Below are 22,164 nucleotides of genomic sequence, written 5' to 3' on the forward strand. Positions count from 1 at the left end.
ATGGATGGAGCATCTGGAGGGAAACTGGAAAGGAAAAGAGCATGAGTCTCATCTTTGCTTGGGGTTTGGGGTTTTTTTTATTGGTGATTGTGGTCTGGCACACGTGTCCTCTTAGGCATCCAGGAACTGGTCAGAACAAGGAGAGGGTTCAGGTGTCCTTCATAAGTCACCCATTCCCTGAAGCCAGGTGTCTTGGCTTCAAGGTGTTTTGAGTCAGTGGTCTTGGAGAATGTTTATGACAACCTTCCTGGTCACCCATAGATGTTATCTATTGTGCTGGAAGTCTCCAAAGATATCATTATCTCCTTATTTCTTACAAGAAGAACATATGTTATTTGCATTAAAGGCATGTGTAGAGTAGGGTGGGGGTGCAGGTGTTAGCAAGAATAAATGCTAGAAAAAGAGCAAAGGATAAAAATGGCTTTTTTTTTTTTAATGGGAACCCTTCAGTTTCCCCATCTCTTAATTGAAATAGGTAAGTCAGAAATGGGTTAGATTGGAGGAAAATGAGATTGGATTTCACCATTTGAAAGAAGGCATTCAATGAGGTTTATCAGCAAGAAGTTAAATATATGGACTGAGAAAGCATGAGCAAGGTATAGGATGAAAATAAAAGTTGGAAAAATGAACATTGAGGTGGCTGATGTTCTTTTTCAACTCTTTAAATTTGTATTAATGAGGTGTACAACACCAATTAAATATATCAACTTATTTTGAAAAGAGCTTCTGTGTCAAGAAAGGGACAGTAAAATATTAGATTCCTTGAAGTCAGAGTTAATGTGCATGATAGCAGTACAACTGGATGACTTTGCTTTGTTTGGTTATCTTTACATCTGGATGCTGCCTACTTACTATGCTTGGCTTGACATATTTGACAGGTAGAGTAACAGGCCAAAATAAAAGAAATTCACAATCTGATTTCAGCAGTTTAGTTTCTGTACGTAGGCACATATTATTTACATTTTTTTTTACAGAAGTGGCAACAAAGTAAAGCCCACTAGCATCTATTTCGATTTGAATAGAAAAGGAATTTATTGTAAAAGCCATTTTAACTCTGCCTCAGTTTGCCTTTCTAAAATGGAGATAATTATATTACTTGTTGCAGTCACTGAATTGTCACTATAAATAACCCACCAGATTATAATATAGTTGGAATTCATTTTTCAAGATTTAAATGACACTGACTTCATTCCATTACATCCTTATTCTCTGTGTGGGTCTAATCTAACCCATTTTTCATAGTTGTTAAAAAGTGGCCATCATGTCACTATGTTTAAAAAGTGGCCATCATGTAATATTTCTGATTTAGAAACTGATCTTTTCCTCAAATAAGTGAGGACAATGGGAAAAGTAGAAATCTAAAAAAGATTCTTTGAAAGAATTCATAAATATATTGTGCTTAAAATAAGAAAATTGATATATTAATAAAATGTCTCTAAGGAAGTAGCATAGGATAATTTAGGAACTACTAAAATATTATGATTGAAAAGAGAAGTATTCCTCATATTTATCATACCCCATGTAAATCTATTAAAGATTTTAAATAAATATGGACCCAACCCAAAATTGCATTATCAAAAACTATGCACAAAGTACGGAAGAACATATTATCATAAAATTGCTCTTTCAGTGCTGGAAATAGCTGTCTGTGCTTCATTGGGACCCTGGTAGTTTTTTTCTTCTCAGCTAGTTTTCTTATTTTGCCCTAGTAAAATTCACTACTTTTTTTTTTTCCTGTGACTATCTTAATATTATAGACTCAAAACACTTTATAAATAAGAAAAAAAGATTAAGTCAGTAATTTTATGGTTATTAAACATTCCAAAATGTTCTATCTGAAAAATTGGAGTGTTTAGCTACATTAATATTGTCAAATTGAAAACAATTTGGTTTATTCTTTGCTCCAAGATGTTTATCTCACAGGATGCTTGGTTAGTGGTTGGATATGACTGGTTGGTAATATTCTTCACTGAGAAGTAAGATAAATGGATAACACTGTAATGATATTAATTTTAAGTATCCCAGTACGTGCCCTCAGTGAGTGTAGCAATGTAGTTTAAAAGCTCAATTTTGGGAACAAAAAGACTTATTAGTGTTGCATCTGCCATTTAAATAGCTGTGTGATGTTTGGCATGCTTCTGCTAACCTAAGCCTCTACTGTTCATATGTGATTAAATGAGGTGAATTTGAATAATAGGGCAGAATAAATGATCATGAAATAGATACTTTTCAAAGGAAAGCTTTATCATTGGCTACTTTTTTACTATACAAACAGATGCTTTCATTAGCTGACTCATATATTTTTTTTTAAAGATTTTATTTATTTGAGAGAGAGAATGAGAGAGAGAGAGCACATGAGAGGGGGGAGGGTCAGAGGGAGAAGCAGACTCCCTCCTGAGCAGGGAGCCCGATGTGGGACTCGATCCCAGGACTCTGGGATCATGACCTGAGCCGAAGGCAGTTGCTTAACTAACTGAGCCACCCAGGCGCCCAAAATCATGTATTTTTGAATAGTTTTTTGTTGCTTTCACACAGCTAGGTAACACAAGCACAAAACGAGTCATAATTTTTATCACCTATTTTATCTTTGGAGACACAATTAGTTAAGAAGCCCCTACTCATATTTATCTATTTGTTTAAAGCAATGACTTTTCACTTCAGTTTTCTCATTCTACCATAAGCTTTGGAATATCCTTACAATTGTATTGCATATTACCTTTTCAGATTCATACAATTTTATTGCTTTTAGATCAAGAAAATCTTTTGGAACTGATTCACAACATCTGTGCAATATCAGTAAATATAGAATTGTGTAAGTCTTTAGGTAAGTATAATCAAACAGAAAACACACAATACAAATATATCTATTATAATATAAATTTCTTTATCGTGTTCTTTAAGATAATAAAATAAAATATTAACTTTTCAATAGAGTCTCTGTTGGTAATAGCTGGGGCCTCAGGTTTTTGGTGACTATCATCTGGAAACATTTGGAAAAATTTGAAGCACTAAGTCCATCTGAACCACTTGAATTAGGCATTTGTTTCTCACAAACTAGTCTTGGGAAAATTCTCTGTCTCAGGAAACAGCTCTGGTCTGTCATGTTCTCACTAATTTTATATCCTCTCCAATGGTAATAATGTATTGTAGTAACCAAATGCATGCATTCATAAATCTCTCCTTGGTCATTTGGATAGGCCATAGTTTGAGAGTCATTGATATAGTCTATTGCTTAAGATTCTCATCTTTGGGGCACCTGGGTGGCTCAGTCGTTAAGCGTCTGCCTTTGGCTCAGGTCATGATCCCAGGGTCCTGGGATCGAGCCCCACATTGGGCTCCCTGCTCCGCAGGAAGTCTGCTTCTCCCTCTCCCACTCCCCCTGCTTGTGTTCCCTCTCTCACTGTGTCTCTCTCTGAAACAAATAAAAGTAAAAGATTCTCATGTTTAACCATGTTAAAACTTCTAACACCAGAAACCTGTAATATTTCATATATACTAAGGCTTTCCTAGAGGTACAGTGGATACAGGAAACTTATGTTTAGAACGTTGTCTCGATCATAGGGGGAAATGCACATAGTGTGTCTTTTGAAACCTAACTGTCCTTCCCCCACTAACCAAATAGTTTTTCAATCAATTTATTTCCATTTATTCATTCACTCATTAATTCATTAAAAATGATTAAGCACACTTCTGACAACATGGATGGAACTGGAGGGGATTATGCTAAGTGAAATAAGTCAAGCAGAGAAAGACAATTATCATATGGATTCACTCATATGTGGAATATAAGAAACAGTGCAAAGGATCTAAGGGAAGGGAGGGGAAAACTAAATGGGAAGTCATCAGAGAGGGAGACAAACCATGAGAGACTCTGGACTCTGGGAAACAAACTGAGGGTTACAGAAGGGAGGGGGATGGGGGATGGGGTAACCGGGTGATGGGCATTATGGACATTAAGGAGGGCACGTGTGGTGATGAGCACTGGGTGTTAACACGCAACTAATGAATCGTTGAACACTACATCGTAAACTAATGATGTACTATATGCTGGCTAATTGAACATAATAAAAAAATGATTAAGCACCTACTAGGTACACATTTTTGTAAGAGCAGTCCTTTCTGTTAAGGAAGTTATAGGTTAGTGATGAGAGTGCTGTAGGAATGTATAGTTATGTAGTATGGCAAACGTAATACCAGAAAGATATACACTATGAAATTCTAGACCTGGGACTACATACCCAACCTAGAGGGAATATAGGAGTCTAAGGAATTTTTTCTGATGGTGGACAAGGCGTGATTTGAAATTCATAGGATCTAGCTAGTTAATAAGGAAGTGCATTCCAGGTAGAGGAACTTGAACAAAACCACAGTGCTAAGAAGTCTCACTATGTGTACATACCTCTCACATTTACTAGACCTAACTCTGGAAAGGTTAATCAATCTCTTTTGACTTAAATTTTTTCATCTGTAAAATAAAGATAATCCCCTAGGGTTCTTGTGAGGATTAAGTGAGATAATTTGTGGAAATGGTTTAGCTTGGTGTCTGATGCATAACAAAAACCTAACTTTTTTTGAACCCTTCCATTGTTCCTACTAAGGGCTTTGTATATTTATCCGATGAGTCTCACTTCATAGTCTTCAAGCTTAACCACTGGATAAATGTCATTTGGGATTGAATATAGAAGTTCTGTATTTAAACAAAGTGGATGTTAACATTAATGCAAATTTTAAAAGAAGACAAGGTACATGTAAATACTGTTAAGCTATCCAATAACTATGCCTGTACTGAACAATAATTAGAAGTGAATTACAGATTATAGCCAAGATTTGCTAGCTCAACCAAGTTGAATACTATGAGTATTTAGCCATGATAATAATGTCAACTCCTTATTTTATTAAAAAAATTCTGTCTATAATATGTGATGTTAGTATTTCCACTGACAAAATGAAACAACTTTGTTGGTAGCAGTATTAGGAAATGCCATATTAAAAAAAAACAAATCAATACTCCATAATAAAGCTAGGGAATATTTTCTTGCCTCAATATAGCAATATCAAATAGAAAATAGAATTATATATAGTTTCTAACAATTTTGTGTTTCCTCCTATAGCATTTCATTATTGGTATTCTACATAGGATATACTGTAAATAATTTTCTTTTAATAAATCACCATAGAAAATTTTCTGGCATGGTAGGTAGGTCACTAGCTTGTAATTCCCAAGTAGTGTTTTATGTGCCTTTTAAAAATTAGTAAGAAACAGTCGTTTCTAGTCATCTAAAATTCAACTATTCTCCTACAAGTGCTTATATATAAAATACTAATTGCTATGAGAGTTCATCTTCCAGTTCTTTAGCACTCTCAGGTGGATGGTTTTTCAACTGACCTACAACCATTAAGCTTGCTTAAGTAGTCCCCAACTACTTGGACTTGGTTTTAATTGCCATTGCTGTGCATTCACCATTTTAAAAGAATTACCATAAGTGAATAGAATGAAGTGTAGCAGGGATGACTGCCTTGAAGTGCAATCAAAGTGGAAATAACTATTGTATATGTGAAGGTTCAATAACAAATGTCACCTAGAAGAAATAACAGGGTCATAATTGAATGCAATCTAAGTATGAGAAAGATATATATTTCTTTTGTGTTTAACATGAAAACGACAAGTAAAGATAGAGCTTACCACTGTGAATTAAAGCCCAGAAGTAGGACTATTATTGAAATAAAAGTCTTAGAAATTGGAAAGAATTCATGGAGAAAGAACATAGTTCTGATTGGAAAATACTAACTTTAAAGAAGCCAAAAGGAATTTGGACTTTTAAAGTTTTAGAGAAGTTTTATTCTATGATGAAGGAACTGCCTTTAAAGAACTCTTTTGTGCTCCTCGTAGCCCAGGAGGAGAATGGGCTTTGGAGAACATGAACACGGGTTAAAGAACCAGATGTACAGTTAGTAGCTGTGTGATCCTGTCTCTCAGCCTTTTCACGTATAAAATGAAAAGAATATATATATATATGTCATAAAAATTTTGTGAAGATTACATTAAATAATGCATGTCAAGCACTTAGTACACTGCCTAATATATGATGTTTTCCTTGGTTGATAGCTAATGGTAGTAAATAAGAATTAATTAAAAATGATTCCTATAGAATGTTAATTAGCTACTTTCTTCTAAATAGCTTCAAACAAATAACTTAGGCATCTAGCACTCTTCCTTTACTTTGATCTGTTTCTCTATTAGTGAAGACGTGGAAACAAAAATAAAAGACATCAATACTGACTTATGCATTCTTCTATGCCTAGAACCTGAGTGCCTGACCCTGATCCAGAACCTCATAAATATTTGTGGTATTAAAAAAAGAATATAATTTGAATGATCTAAGACTAGATGAGTTTAGGGAAAAGACTCACATGAACAATTTTGATTTATTACTTCTCTAGATGTTATGGGTTATTTTGAGTTATTCTAAATTCATCATTTGCGATTTTGTTTTGTAAAAAAGAATAACTTTCTTTATACATTGCATGAAAAAAATACCAAGGGGACCACATATCTCCATTTGGTATAGTCTGTGTCCTTTATTTCACATAATAATTTAAGGGAAAGATTTCCCAGTCTCTGTCTTTGAAAAGTATAGTAATGGGAATGGATAATAGTGGTTGTATAGGAAGATACAGGATTGTGTGGACTTGGCACAGTCTACACTGGAAGCTTGCTTTCCTCTCTCTCTCTTGCTCTGTCTGTGCACCCTACTGTATCTATAATATGGTAAGAGTGGAGATGACAAGTGGTTTTCAGATATACCTGAATATAAACTCCAAGTGTCACCTATTTCTATATATTAATTATTTCTTCTGTAAAATTCCATTGATGCCCACCCAGCTGTTGTGAACATTTTAAAATAAAAAGTTCAAAGTATCTTGGACATGGGAGGTGATCATTAAGTATTACTTAATTTTCCTTTAAAGAAATGTTAGCAGGTAGTGATAACATGTTGCTCAGGCAAACAGCAAGGCCTAAACAGTTAGGAGCAAAGTAAGAAAGTATACCACATAATGAGAGCATTTTCTAATAAAATTAATTTTTTATACTTAATTTTACCTTGAATATATTCTAAACAAAAGAAAGAAATATTTCATCAATGAAGCCTGAAAAATAAGTGGAATAACTAGTTTATTTTCAAGTTATCATCCTCCTCAAGTTAATCAATACTGGTATATTATCAGACTTATGATAAAGGCAATTCATTCATGTTCATATTTATTTTTTCAACAAATATTTACTGAGAGCCTACCGAGCATTGTTGAAAGCACTTAGGAAATATGAGTGAACAAAATAGACCTGCATTGAAGACCTACATTCAGGAGAACTAGAATTTCTTTTGATACACTGGAACATATTAATTCCAAAACTGGTGTTAGTTGGCTTCACTTTTGAACCATGGAGTATCACAGTTTTACTCTGTGAATGTTGCAAGTGTTTACTCACCTAACTTGATATAGATAGCATTTGTAGAATATGTAGAATTAAAATTGTAATGTCTTAACATTTTCTATTAATCAAGTACCTTTTATTTTTACTTCTTAAGATGATTTTCTGTACATCAGAAAGAATTTTTCTCCTGCTCTAAGAGCATAGAGGTTGGGAAACCTCATTAGCCCTGAAAGGTAAGGATTTGTCACCCCATTTCAGTGGTGATTATATTAGCCATATCTTTTTTACTCTAGAATTTCTAATTAGTTTCCCATTCCAGCCCCCATATCCCAATATATATTAAGTTTATTTAATTCAACATTAAAAATAAAAGAATGCAGAATGGACCAGGAAAAGTCAATGACACTTTTCTTGTCTATTCTTCCCTCTGGTTGCCCAAGGAAATTTGATTTACCTATTTCATAAAGGTACTTTCCCACAACTGCCTTCAGCTATTACATTTTCAGTGAGCTTATTTCTACCCAGCACAGCAATCTGGAAGAGACTCAAAGTTGGTTTCTCTATTGTCTGTATTAGAATGTTGTCAGTAACTTATTACGGGATCTTATTGGATCGTCTTTGTCCTTCTGTATCACTTTCCCAGCAGAGTTACAGGTAATAAAAATCTCAAAGACTAGGACCTTAGGTTTGGATAGTTCAATTAATTGTTCAGGAAGTCTATCAAAAATGTGTCTCTAGGTCTCTGAACTCCAGCATTTTCATTATTAGAGTGAAATGTTAGTGACAAATGAGGTATGATCGTCTAGACACCTCATCAGCCTGCTTGGCTTGTTGCCTGAAGTGAAGGGGCAGTTCTAAAAATGTCAAGGTTTTGATGGGGTTCTAAACATGTGACTCAAAATCAAAGCCTGTGAAAAATGGGGTCTATCATATATTTTGGGGGCAATAATAAACCTTTACAGTCCTCTGAAATTCCACAGTCAGAATCAAAGCCAAGTATTCATTTCAGGACGTTTTATACATTAAGTTTCAAGATGAGTTTTCTTATTAGCTATGGTTGTAAATGCAAGAATTATTTTAAGAAATGGTAACAGTTTAAGTTTAATGATAGTAGGAAAGCTTACTTAACTGTATTTTATTAAAATTTTCTATTTAAAATTGTGAGTAACAAATACTGTTTGTCATTTTAATAAATTTCGTGTGTATGGACAGGCATTATCAAGTAAAGTTTGTGCTAATGTATGTGTGATTTATATACTTACACTAGTGATTTGCTGTGAGAAGGATACTGCCCTCTGAAGCATTTTGGCAATCTGTCGGGTAATTTTTGGTTATTACAATGTGGATGGAGGGTCTGGTGAGCATTTAGTTGGGCAGAGATACTTGATACTTTGATAATCTGTGAAATAAGGAATGTTCTGACTCCAGAAAATATTCCCATGTTTTAATGCCCACTCTTACAGCAGGAAAACTTGTTTGATTATTAAGGCCAGATTTTAATTCCATTTTACTTGTAAACTCAAAATATATTTGGTATAGTTTTAAATAGAGACTGAATATAATAATATAATATCCAGCAAGTCATTATAAGGATTAGGTTGCAGAATTTAAAATAGTATTTCTTGGGGGTGCCTGGCTGGCTCAGGTGTTATAGCATGTAACTCTGGACCTTGGGGTCGTGAGTTCAAGCCCTATGTTGGATGTAAAGTTACTTCAAAAAAAAAAAAATTAAAAAGTAGAACAATACTTCTTAAATATCTCTTAAAGATTCAGTTTCCTCATTCAATCAGTCAAGGACAGATGCTTTTTTAAAATAAAAATTCATTTGCCTCGGTGTTCCAGTAATGCAGATAATTCCATTTTTGTGTTTATCTCCTGGTGGGCTGGTAGTGTCCTGTTTGTATGCCAGTACTTCATAGGCTATACTTCATGTAGTGGTACTCTGGAGTTGGGCAACCTTAGTGTATCTAACTCCCACAAAGTATTATGAACTTGTGAAAGATAATTTCTCTGTCAGTTTTCTCATATGCAGAATATTATATCTATCTCATATTTTTTATAAGAAATGTGAGGGAGACTATCACAATATTAGTTCTCCATTTCTTCTTTAGTAGTAGAATCCCTGAATCTTGGTTGTATACCAGAAATACAATTTACATTTCTCAGACTTCTGTGTAAGTAATTATTGCCATAAAACTTGGTACTTGTCAATGTCTCTTAAGAGAGAAATGTTTTGTGCAACATGGTTTGATGTCTGATGTTTCTTGGGTCCTGAGCTAGAATTATATGCTGAGGTTGATGGATCACAAGAAGAGTGGGAACCTGAGTCCTTGTATACCATAGACCATTATTATAGCCCTCCATCAGACTTCTTCTATGATAGAGAAAAATAAAATTCTATCTTATTTATTTTGTATTTTCTCTCACATGCAGAATAGCCAAATCCCAACTGATAAATGAATAAATGAGAAAGGATGGGTAAAGCCGTACTGGACACATAGAAGGCACTCAAAAGCGTTAATAATAAATATTAAGTATAGTGAAAAAAATCATTATTTTTTTCAGTAAATGCTTAAAAATGATCTACTTTGTGCTTTGTATTGGTGATATGAAGATGATTCTGTAGGATTATGTGTAGGAGTAGTTATCATTATTTGTGATTTTTTATTTTTTTTTAAAGATTTTATTTATTTGAGAGAGAGAGAATGAGAGATAGAGAGCACAAGAGGGAAGAGGGTCAGGGAGCCCGATGTGGGACTCGATCCCGGGACTCCAGGACCATGACCTGAGCCGAAGGCAGTTGCTTAACCAACTGAGCCACCGAGGCGCCCTATTTGTGATTTTTTAACATGTCTTCTATAATTGCATTTTCCCTGAAAATTCAAAAAATCAATATTGAGTGGTAATCCCACTATTATAGTTTATGACTACAGATATTCCTCAATTTATGATAGGATTATGTCTTGATAAACCCATTGTAAATTGAAAATACGGTAAGTGAAAATGCATTTATTGATCCTAACCTACTGTACTCATAGTTTAACCTCAACTACCTTAAATGTCTTCAGAACACATACAGTAGCCTACAGTTGGGCAAGATCATCTAACACAAAGCCTAGTTTGTAATCAAGTGTTGAATATTGTATGTAATTTATTGAATACTGTACTGAAAGTGAAGAGCAGAATAGTTGTATGGACACAGAAGGGTTGTAAGTGTATTGGTTGTTTACTCTCCTGACTACATGGGCTAACTAGGTCTTATGGCTCACTGCCACTGCCCAGCATCATAAAAGTATATTGTACTACATATTGCTGGTCCATGAAAATATCAAAATTTAAAATTCAGAGTATGGTTTTTACTGAATATATATCACCTTCACCCTACTGTGAAGTAGAAAAATCATTAAGTCGAATCATCAAAAGTCAAGGACCTTCTGTATTTATAATTTGGTATAACATTTATCATTTATGCTTTTTACTGTTTATAAATACAATGTTATTTTAGGGTGATGGCATAGGTAAGGACATGCCATAATTAAAAATTTAAAATGAAGAACGTGGGGCGCCTGGGTTACTCAGTTGGTTAAACACTTTCCTTCAGCTCAGGTTATGATTGTAGGGTCCTGGGATCAAGTGCTGAGTCTGGCTCCCAGCTCCTCAGGGAACCCGCTTCTCCGTCTCTCTGTCCCTCCCCCTCCATTTGTGCTCCCTCTCCTGTACTCCCTCTTTTACTCTCCTCTCTCGAATGAATAAATAATATCTTAAAATAAAGAAAAATAAATGAAGAACATATTCAGGCCCTTTAGAGACATGCTAATGGAAATTCATTTTTTTTTGCTAAATAAACTAAGCCTACTAAGCACCTACCCAATTTAACTAGCATGTTTCAGCAAGGTCTTCTACTCAGAATCCTATAAAGCTGAAATCAAGGTATTGTCTCGTTGCATCTTGATCTGTAGGCATGACTAGGTAAAACACTGCTTCCAAGCTCCTTCAGTGTGTTTGCAGAATCCTCTCCTGCAATGGAAGGAAGAGGTCCCGGTTTCTTGCTTATGGTCAACTAAAAACTATTCTCATCCTGTGGGCTATTTTCAGGTCCTTGCCCAGTGACCTCCTCCATTTCAGGAGTGGATAAACTCATCAAGTTCTTCTTATGCTTTAGATGTCTGAATTCTACTACCAGCCAGAGGAACCTTTGCTTTTAAATTGTTCATGTGATTAGCTTAGGTCAGCCCCACTAATCTCTTTGTGTTAAATTCAGATAATTAGTAATCTTGATCACATCTGTAGAATGTCTTTTGCCATCTGAGATAACATAGTCATAGGAAAAATAATAGGGGAAAAGGAGGTCATGGGGACATTTTAGAATTCAGCCTACAACACTAATCTTATTAATAATTGGTATATGGATTTTATATTTATAGATGGTTATTTTTTAAGGTCATCTTTGAAAATACTTCTTTCATTTAGTTATATTCCACATTAGTATTTCTGTTAAATATTATTAAGGTTATGTATCATTTAATGAACAATTTTAAAAGTTTTATTCTTCCTATAAATTATTAAACTGGCATGCTTTGTTGACATTATTATTTCTAAAAATTTGCATTTATGCAACCTTAGCAATGTTACCAGTTGATAACATAGTAACTTACAATTTGATATTTATTATCCTTTATATAAACAATCACAGTTTTATATAATTATAGCCAAATTCAGCACATAAGCATTTTACCATATCCATATATGGATTATAAAATATTAAATCTTGAAATATATTTGAGACTCTGTCTTAGGAAGAAGGTTGAGTATCATTTATTTACAAATAAATCTTTTAAATAATACTTCACTGCATTTATTGATCTAGCCATAGTGTTACATCACTCTCCCATTATTTTATTTACTGTGTTAATATGTTAAATAAACATGTAAATATATCATAATAATGGGTTGGTATTATATAATCATATAACATGTGTTGTTTCTTTAGTTAATGTATATAAATATTGTTTAGATTCACATGATAACCATATATTATTTCATTTGAATATTACAAATTTTAAATATTTGAGATATATTTTGTGTGGGATCATTCAGGGATAGTGGAATACTGAAAATTTAAACCCAGAGTTGAATTATTGATGATATTTTGGATTTGCCTTTGACTTTACCTTTTCTGAAAAATTTTAGATAGGGTGTTTACAATTCTGTGGTTTTTTCTTTATGTTATCTATATAGGAATAATAAGAGTCAAATATTCCTATATACAGGGGATGGCAGATATTTCAGCTTTTATCAAGACTTATGTTTGTGAGTGGACTGTAACCAAGAAAAATATATACATTTAGATCCATGGAAAAATTATTTTAAGGTAACCTACCAGAAATTTGTTCTTGGCTAGTCTACTAAAACCATAATAAATCAGATTTGTAGCTATATAAAACAGTTAACTTTTCTCAGCTTCTGTTAATCTAGGTAACAGATATTGAGAAAGAAATGCATCTTTGTGGAAACTGGTACAAAATGAAATCTTTTAATAGTTTTCTACTTGAGATGTTTTCTGTCATTAGACATCTTAGCAGAATCAAATGAATCCTTTATAAAATCTTCAACCATTTATTTCCTATTAAAGTGGCAAACACATGTAAATGACAGTCATTAGCATGGGTGAGTAGGTCATAACTCTGCATTTTCACATTAGTGGATTGAGTCACATTTGAATTCACTAAATGAATGCAACACATTTTCTTTCACCAGTCAAAAATCCAATAATGGTTTTTAAGATTGTTCCACGAAAATTAGATCCCTCAATTACTTCTATCTTACCCTTTGACCTTCTACAAAGACTTTTATTCTTTTAGTCAGTTCCCTTACTGAAAAGGACAAGACAGAGGAAGTTTTGAGTTTTGACATGCCCATGATATTATTAGCAGGAATACTGTGCATTAATGCAAAGCTGCCTGGCGCTATGATGGCCATGTGCCCTGCCTTCAAAGGCTTTGAGATGTTGTAAGCATGAAATAAGACATTGAATGCTAAATTTGAATAGCATATTATAAAGGAAAATTGAATGCTTTGATGATACAAGGCCCTCACTTCCTTCTCTCACTCTTTTTATTCACTGAATGATCATTTTCATGATCATTTATTTCCACAGTCTGTTAGAAATGAAAGCTTGTTTGCCTATCTCTGTGCTTAATTTGGTATTTAAAAGGGCATTGGCATTGGGGTGCCTGTCTAGCTCAGTTGGAAAAGCATATGACTCTTGATCTCAAGGTAGTAAGTTTGAGCCCCATGTTGAGTGTAGAGATTACTTAAATAAATAAATAAATAAATAACAGTGTTGGCATCATCCTATGTTGTCTGACATAGGATATATGTTAACTGTTAAAACAGTTAGCTGTTTTATGTAGCTACAGATTTGATTTATGTAATAGCAGATAACATAGGATATTGATTTACATTGCATGACAATGCAATTATGTAAAATAAATGAAGCACAGTCATACAGGGAGCTGCTTCAGTGGTTTGCTCTCATGAGGAAACCCATTATACATATTGGGTCAGTTCATCCATAATTGCCTCAGAGAAAACAATTTTATGTTGTCAATATTTATTCACTTAAAAATTTAAGATAGTCTGAGAGTCATGATGCAGGTCGAGGAGAAGTTAAGAGTTTTGCATCTCATTGTATCTTATTATTACATATCGTTATTACTTTCCATTATGGCCTGTGATAGCAGTATCAGCATAGCAATCTATATATTCAGAGCAAAAGTGAAATTGAAGAGATAGGACAAATCATATGTTTTTTTACTACTTTTGTGCTAGGTTGGCCCGTGACTTGGCTCTTAAAACTCCTCACAGGAGCTTTGCTCAGGGGCAGTATTGTAGCCAATGAGGTTTTATCCGAGGCGTGATTATTGCTAATTGAAAACCCCTCACAGGATGCTCTTCCATTGTGGCTCGGGCATCTGGCACAGTGTTTGGAACACAGTGGTCACTTAATAAGCACTTGTTGAATGCATGATGGTATGAAGGGGAGAGGGTAAAGAGAAGGAGAGGAGCGGTAGAATAGCCATCTGTCTTCCCTCTTTAAGGATATTTGAAAATGGCCTTAGAATCCTCACAGACTATCTGTGCTGAGACTCTTTTAAGGCAATACATATGCAAAGCTGGGGAAAAGCAGGCAGCCTCTTCCTGTGCCCTAAGGCCACTTGTATTTCAAAAGCAAAATGAAGACTTCAAGCCAGAAATCCTTGGCAGTAGAGCAAAGAAATGTTAAACAATAATGACAGGAAATAAATTATCTTACATACTATAGGTAGGTATATAGAACAGAAGAGAGGCTGACAGGTGCCTGTCAAAGTGAGAAAAGTGGTATGTAATGACATATAAAGCATATTCAAAACAGTAACTCATTTAATTGAAAGCACCATATGGACCTTGATGATTTGTTAGATATTGTTCAATTAATGAATTTTAAAGTAAACAGTGTGTCTCTATGTAAAATAAATGAAGCACAATTTTTTGATAGCAATTAATACATTTTGGATCAAATGTGTTCCTTGAAAGCCTTGGATATAGCCATCTTAAAATTAATATAGAATGTCATTAAAGGAAAATATATTTGATTGATCGATTGAACTATAAGAAAATAGCATTTTATTAAATAATAGCTAATTAAAACAAATTAACCTATAAAATCACACAGTTCATTCCTTCACGTATTTCCATTGAACTGCTGCCTTGCTCCAGACATTACAGTTCCTTTCAAGAAAATTAAGAGAGCCCTAATTATTTATGTGACAAATGACATAAACAATTTACAAAACATGAAGTACAATTAATGATCAAGTTTTAACACCCAATATCACTAGATTAAAAGAAAATATAACTTAATACAATACTGTTTCCAAGTTGTCACATAAGGAACTGATGATGATGATGATGATAAGTTCTTAGGTGAGCATTCATAATAATGAAAAAAGAATAGAAAAGATGTAAAAACTACATGTATTATTTCCAAAATGTAAATATTTTGTGAATTATTTAGATAACTCTTAAATTAGTGATTAACGATAATAATGATATTTTACTATTCTGTTTTTCCATAGAATGCCTAGCCTGGCACATGTACTTTTTTTGAGGTTGGTTCCATACTATATTTATAAGCAAGGCCATACTGTAGGTAATAGAGAAGACCCTAAAGATTGACCCAAGATATCTTTCAGTTTTTGAAACTGAAAGGGAAATAAAGCTTAGTGGGCACCCATATTGTAATTATTTTAGGAATTTGACTTTTACTCAATCAGGTTAATACAGTGTGGATTAAATTGGAATTTAAAATCTTTTTAAATATGCAAATTTGAAGTGCCTTTACTTTAAGAAAATTTTCAGTAAATCATTTTGTGTATCTTGCACCAGCCACATTTTGAAATGTTGGTGATGAACAGCTAAAATTTGTGCATGTGTCATACAGTGTTTGGTAATTGCATATGTTGTTATAAGAGAAGTTTGTGATGTATCAGCATTTGAACAAGAATAAACAAGAACCAAAAAAAAAAAACACAAAAAACTTAAAAGGTAGTTTTCTTTGAACCATTCACTTAAACATCTATCTTATGCCCACAGCTCAGAAACTTGACAGAAATGTGTATCTTTTCATGAAACTTAAAAACCACCATTCCTATCTTTACTATCCAATCAATTTGTACTTTGAGGCATTCAATAGCTACTTCTGTATTTTAAAAAGAAACAGCCTTTCGGAAATGCTGTTTCTTGTTGAATTATAGTCTATTATAATAAAATTGCTCAAATAATGAGTGGTCAGGATGTGTCTACTTTCCATGGTGCTACGAATGTACAAAATATGGGAGAGCGTACATAGTCCTAGTACTAGACCCTTAAAAATTACTGACCTATATCCCAGGCTTTAAAGTCAAGGTAGATTACTTTTCCTTTTATTACTTCATGTTTGTGAACTCAGTTAAATAAGTAGATTCAAAATAACTATTAAAATTGCAATTATGCATATTCAACATAAATTGTTTTCTGTATTAAATATCCATCGGGACTCTTTTTTCTTTGTCCATACTGTGAATTAGATGTATTCTCCCTTCCAAACTGGGCTCACTTCACTTCAGTAATATAGCAGACATTTTCAAATATATGAGGGCTCGTCAGTTAAAATTAATTTGACACTATAATGGTGCATAGTGCTGTAAGACATTCTTTTTGAAGTAGAATTACAAAACATGAAAATATGACACCATACGATATTTTAAAAGTCAGTGCGCTCTCTGTACAAGATAAGACAAGTTGTCATACAGCATATATATATATATATATATATGCACATATATATATATAGTACAAAGAATATTTTCGTGCAGCAAATTTCTTCTTTTACCTTTCCCTCCCCTTCCCTCACCCTCTACCTCCCATTATCCACCATAGTTAGATGCTCCACTTTTACAGCTCTGGAGATCCTGAATACTCCTGGGCTGACATATTGCTGCCCTGTCTTACCTCACTCTTGTTGTAGGCCTGAATGACATTTTAACCCCCTATTTAAAAAAGTAGCTATCAGACTCCACAATCAGAGTCTATGCTTCTTAAATGTAAAGGGCCTCTTGAGGGACAGGATTTTCAACCTCTATTCCATGGACTCACCAAATATAAAATTGTATGCTACTATACTATTTCTGTGTCAATATTACCTTGGTTATAGCAGTATATTGCAATAGTCAAGAGCACAAATGTGAGAGCTACCTCTACCATAATTAACTGTATGACCCTGAGCAAGTTACTTAACCTTTTGTGCCTCAGTTTTCTTACCTGTAAAATGGGGATAATAATAACTGACATCAAGGAGTGTTGTAAAGATTACATTTAATAGTAAACATAAAGTGCTTCGGGTAGTTAAAATAGTAGGTGAATATAAATATTACCTTTCATTAATAAATTCCTGATTCAGAATAAAAGTTTTAAATAAGTGATGGAATTTGAAGAACAAGGATTTAAATTCCAATTTGTTTTGCTGAGATTCACATGGATCTATATATTTTAGCTAGGTATGCTCGACAGAAGCCAGGGGTTAGACTGCAACTATATCCAGTGTTTAATATTAAAAATAAGGATTTAGACATCTTATTTTTTTTTAAGATTTTATTTATTTATTTGTCAGAGAGAGAAAGCACGAGCAAGGGGAGTGGCAGGCAGAGGGAGAAGCAGTGCTGAACTCCATCCCAGGACCCTGGGATCATGACCTGGGCAGAAGGCAGACGCTCAACCGACTGAGCCCACCCAAGCAGCCCAAGAATTTAGATGTCTTAATAGGTTAGATAAACTGGATAGAAGAAAAAGAGTCCAACTTCTTTATTACTTATTTCAATTATGAATGGGACTGAGGAAAATAGTAACATAATTCTAAATTGGCAAAGAAGCAAGTTAGATTAAACTATAAATATAAACTATCTGGGTATCTACTTGAAGGCTTATTCACTTAAAAGCAGATCATCTGATAATATTTGCCTTACTGAGAGCTTTACTTTTCAGAGTGTTGAATAAGGACTGCTATTTTACAGGATCTTATTCTATCAAGGAAACATCATTTGGCAAAGTAGAAGTGACAGGAATCTTGGGAGAAGATGATGATATCATCACAGGTGCCATAAAGCCGAGGAAATGAATGCTTTGTAGAGTCTAAATCTTCCCTAGATTTAAGAAAATCTTTTGAACAAAGCAAGTTCATGACAAAGATAGGTGTGCTTCAATGCTCAAAGCCCTAAAAAATGAAATCTTTTATAGCCTCACAGATTCCTTAATGAGAAAGAAAGCAAACAGACAAACTAATGTAGCTGTATAGAGATGGAGCGTTCTGTTAGGGTTAGCTTTTATAGCAGTACATACAAAAAGTGGGAGAAAACACAAAATGAAGAATAAATTATAAGAACGGTAAGAAAAACTCTAAAACATGGACAGAGGGCTAAGTGAAAAATGTTGAGTATAACAAATTGTTTTATATTATGTGTATTCTAGAAAAACAAAAAGCTAGGCTTACTACTTGATCACTGATGAGAGAAAAAACAGATCTACTCAACTTGTATTTTACTTACATATTGCCTATTTACAAAGAGCTAAGAAATGAGGTTAATACGGAAAGAGTTGAAATTGAAACCTAAAATAAGAGGGAGGAAAATGTAGCATATATTAAATAATTTTTACTTTCCCAAAGATATTATTTTCTATAGAATATGAAAACATGTGCAGACATGGATATTAAAGTAGTATTTTATAATGTTCTAGGATTATAGAAGCATAGAATTTCAAGATTTGAAAGAAACTTAGAGGTTGATTTAGCATTTGATGTTTGAATGTCTTGCCCTTTTCTTCTGACAAAAGAATATATTGATTTTCAAAAAAGGAAAGGATTAGGTAAATAATCACCAAATCTTGGTGTTAATCCTTGGCAAAAGAAAAAAGATGTCAAATATATTAGTAAAGAAGTGGTTTGTGAATGATAATAACAGAAAGAGGAAAGCCCTAGAAACCTTACAAGTTCACAAGGAGAAAAATCATTTCTAAGGTCACTCTGTACTTTTACAGTGTGGCTAAATATAGATAGATTAAGAAAAGTACTATAAATATAGATAGATTATGAAAAGTACTATAAGCATAATATGTCTTGATTTAACTGAATTATTTAAATGTCATTATATCTTGTGGAAAAGACAGAAATGTATCAAATGATGGCAGAGTTTATGAAGTTGCAGCTGGTTGGGAAACTATCAGAGATTGTTTTTTACTGTATGGATGTCATCTGGAGGAAGCTCTTCAATGGCATGGCTAAGCTCACTATTATTATTATTGACTGCACTACTTCTTTTCAAAATGCTACAGAAGGCATGCTCATCCTAAAACAGACATTAGTATACATTGGCATTTATTGAATGATAGTGCTTTATTGTAAATAAATGGAGAAAGGGATTATTCAAAAATGCTGAGAATAATTTTTAGAAATAATTTAATTATATTTGTATTTAGAAATAAAAATAATTGTATTAATTTATATGTGAATCAAAATAATTATTAAAGTTTAAAATAAAATAGAAAATATTATTTGATTAACAAACCTGTTTCTCCAGCCAAGTGCTCTTTACTGAACTCCATGCCCAGAAACCCATCTCTGTTGGACATACCCATTCACAGACATCAAACTCAACAGATCAAAACTGAACTCATTAGCATGCCTCATATTCTCTTCCTCTTCCTAGAGTTACATGCTGGGGATTGCAAGCATTATATACCCACATTTTCAGACCAGATTCCTGGCAGTCATTTGACTCCCTATAATGTATTCCCTAAATCGTAGTGGTCATTATGCCGGGGTAGGGATTTGACCAAAATTCCATTTTAGCAATATTACTTTGGAAATAAGTAAAAGAGGGGCACCTTGGTGGCTTAGTTGGTTAAGCATCTGCCTTCAGCTCAGGTCATGATCTCAGGGTCCTGGGATCCAGTCCTGCATCTGGCTCGCTCAGCAGGGAGCCTGCTTCTCCCTTTGCCTCTCCCCCTGCTTGTTCTCTCTCTCTCTCAAAAATAAATAAATAAAATCTTAAAAAAATAAGTAGAAGGAGTGAATTACTTTCCTAATTTTCTTATTGAGAATTCAGCACAAATAATAACTGCATTTCAAGCATAGTGACCCATTTTTTTTCTTTATTAAAAAAGTTTTTATTAGCACCTACTGTAAGTAAAGTAAGAAGAATGTAATTATCTGTAATATAAGGCACATGTGGTACAAGAAATTAAAAAAAAAAAAAAAAAAAGGAACAAACCGGAATGCTATAGCAGTTCAGATAGGTAGCTTTGGTGGATAAAGAACTAACTTCATACTGAGCAGATTAGAATCTGAATTCTAGCTTTAATTCCACTTATGTACTTTTAGATTACTTCTGATCACACAAATGAGGATGACAATGTAATAAAGATTAAATGAAATTATATATGTGGTTTATCTGGTATAATTCTTGGCACATGGTAGAGCTCAATAAATATAAGTAACTTCTCCCTTTTATCTTTTTTCCCTCTAAAAGTTAAGATCATTTCTGAGAGGAGGATCAAATAATGTTTTGGAATAACCAGAATACTTCATTTGTCCTGCAGATATGAATAGTATTAGAATAGAAGGAGACAAGGGTGAAAATATTTTACAAAGAAAGATTTAAGTAAAGATATATAAGTGGGAAAAGACAGTGCCTATTTAGACAGTAAGTAGTTAGATGGAACATGGTAGACCTATATCTCAATAGAATGTATAATCCTAAAAAGAAGGAATCATGTCTGTTTTAGTTTTCAGTTATATGCTGAACACCTCATAATGCTTGGAGCTTAGTAACTACACCAGAAAATGTTTGTTGAATGAAAGAAATAATAAAAGACTATAGGGAAAATGGAAATTATCCTGAAAAACCATGGCTCACAGAATGACTTAAAATGTAAGAAATTGGTACAATAATCCTTGTTTGATTAGATTCTTGGTTGGTATAGTGATTGATGAATAGGTTAGGAAATCAGGAAAGGAGCTAAAGAATAATGAATCTCATTCAATGATTGAGAACACATCTAAAACTCTTATTTGTAGGTGAAAAGGGGTTAAATATCAGCAATTTTGAAGGGTTCTGTGTGTATAATCAACTCACATCTGACTTTTCAATATCCCAGGCAAATTAAATGTACTATTCTTTTCTATTCTTGTCCGAGATGTGATCTATCTTCAGCTTAATATTACCAGCAACAGTAAATACCCTTTGAGTTTATGGTGTGTTCTATAGTATTTTTTGATACTTAATAACTGTCAAGTAGTATTTCAGTAAGATACTGAAAACCATTTTCCTACAATATCTGTTCAGGGAAGCAATCTGATTTTTCAGAATTATATACAGTAGAATTTTCAATTCAATTATTTTTTTCTTTGCTTTACACATTGATATAAAAGAAATGTAAAATTAAAAAAAATATATTGTTATGCTGATATATGTATCTGAATGTACAGAATATAATAATTTAAAAATTATTTGGAACTTATACCAAAAAAGTATTTCTAATATATCTTGAGGCTCAAATGAAAAAAAAAAGGTATGTTGGATCCAGTTGAACAAAATTAATTTTTGTAATTACAAAGCAATTTATGAAAACAGGTAGATTGAGTCGGGGGCCTTTCTTTTGTTAAGTTGCTAAAGCAGTTAATCCATATTGGTTAAGCTAATAAGGACTCGGATTGAAAATCAATTCTACCTACCATAAAATGGATTTGACTCTAGTGAGATAATTTTGTTACTCCATGGGGCACCTGGCTGGCTCATTCAGTGGAGCATGGGACTCTTGATCACAGGGTCCTGAGTTTGTGTCCCTTGTGTGGTGTAGAGTTTACTTAAGAAAAAAAAAATTGTTGCTCTTGTCTGGGATCACTGAGTATTGATTCTAGACAGTCAGTCTATGAAGTTGCAAGTTTGATTTCTCAGGTTTCTTCAGTAAAAACGTTGATCATAATTCAGACTTGGAGTTCTTTGGACTCATTGAGGAAAAAATAAAATAAATTAGCATTGTCTTAATAAATAAAAATTTCCTTCATTTTTATAAGAAAATGTAGGCTCCCAATCTTTTAAGTAATAATATTCTCAGTTATCTAGTTATTCAATAATATATCTAATTACCAAATTTTT

At 33.4% G+C, this 22,164-nt stretch overlaps 1 protein-coding gene and 1 pseudogene across 5 annotated transcripts in view; both read left to right on the forward strand.

Moving 5' to 3' along the window:
- The window catches only part of GRID2 (glutamate ionotropic receptor delta type subunit 2), a 1,442,323-nt gene that overhangs the window by 364,730 nt on the left and 1,055,429 nt on the right, over positions 1-22,164 (forward strand). The gene's annotated exons all lie outside the window — the stretch shown is intronic.
- On the forward strand, positions 14,304-14,472 carry LOC112825530 (U4 spliceosomal RNA; annotated as a pseudogene).

This window comes from Callorhinus ursinus, unplaced genomic scaffold, assembly GCF_003265705.2.
Source record: "Callorhinus ursinus isolate GAN/ISIS: 27379988/994484 unplaced genomic scaffold, GSC_fseal_2.0 scaffold4, whole genome shotgun sequence".
Lineage (NCBI taxonomy): Eukaryota > Metazoa > Chordata > Mammalia > Carnivora > Otariidae > Callorhinus > Callorhinus ursinus.